This window comes from Bidens hawaiensis, unplaced genomic scaffold (genome assembly GCF_021521415.1).
Source record: "Bidens hawaiensis isolate Kalapana, Puna unplaced genomic scaffold, B.hawaiensis_p1.1 tig00419391_1, whole genome shotgun sequence".
NCBI lineage: Eukaryota > Viridiplantae > Streptophyta > Magnoliopsida > Asterales > Asteraceae > Bidens > Bidens hawaiensis.
Window position 1 is genome coordinate 1958768 of NW_027504845.1, and position 1448 is coordinate 1960215.

Consider the following 1448-nt stretch of genomic DNA (forward strand, 5'->3'; position numbering starts at 1 on the left):
TTCTTGGACTGAACAGTTTGCTGAACTTGTTCTTTCAGAGACTATTTCTGAGAAGTTAAATGGCTTGTTCAAGATCAAAGCTACAAAATCTGATTGCAAGAATAACGAATGGTCAATAAAATTAGACTTGATCTTTGACCTTCAAAGTCAAAGTCAAAATTGCGATGAACACTGATAGTCAACAACACAAACCCAACTATAATTAGCTCATGCTTATCGTCGAACAATCAAAGTAGCAGGTCTATGTGACTCGGAATCGCAAAACTAAACTCATGAGGTTAAGATTAAGGCATAACACCATGCCCTAAATAAGAATGATCATTCCATTAAACAGAGTCCAAACAGTCAAACATATAATCATTCAAATATTTGAGCAATGCATCAAGTTTCCTTTACTGTGAGTGAGTATGCACGAGTCCATCTGTCGGCTTACATACATTGTATCCCCTGCGGTCCGTTTCTTATTGGTAATGAGACGCACGCAAGGGAGGAACAATTGTATGACTAACAACGGATTTTGATCAAGTCAGTAATTTAAATTGTACAAAGTACAGCGGTGATCAATTTTAATGACTTTGGGTTTGCTCTAGAAAGCAAGTGAAATATTCATGCTTATGAATACCCAGATGATTAAGCCGCATAAAGACTCACAGTGTCCAGAATCCTAACGCTTGTTATTTGCTTTATTATATTTTTGGGTGATCAACAATTTTAAGGCTTGAGTATGACCGGCTATTACATTTCTGCCATCTTTACCGAGACTTTTGCTAGTGACTAACACCTCTTTCAATTTGGCTTTTCTTTAACTTTATATCACTTACTTTACTCTAACAGCTTGTTTAAGACCTATCAATGCACCAATGATTAAGCATACAGTCTTTTAAGCTTATTTCTTTCAGTATTTGGGGTCAAATAATCAATGTACTATCATTTTCTCTTTTTGCTTCAAAAACTCAAAATTTTGAGGAGCATAAAACAAAATGATTTAAATTGCCCCAGTTAATTTAAGTTCATAAATTAATGGCTATCCTATCCATCTACAAGTAGAGAACAGGACCAAAAATGCAAGCACGCTTCACAAACTTAAATAACTGACTAAATTCGCAGATAAAAGTAAAGTAGAGTGCTTAACGAACGCCCCAAATACTTTCTATTTGTCAGATAAATGGCTAACCCAAAGATTCCAAGAAATTATCAGGACCAAACATATATGAGTATATGTCCTTCGAAATAGAAGCAAATGACATAATTTTCAGCGATCATAAGCAAAAATCTTTTTGTTTTTTTTTCTTTTCAAACTAAAAACACAATCTTTTTGTCTTTTTGGATTTTTCTTTACAAAAACAAGAAAAAAATCACTTTCTTTTTGACTTTTCTAGAAATTTTTTTGTACAAACAGAAATCCCAATCTTTTTGTGATTTTCTAATCTTAAAATGTTTTTGGTTTT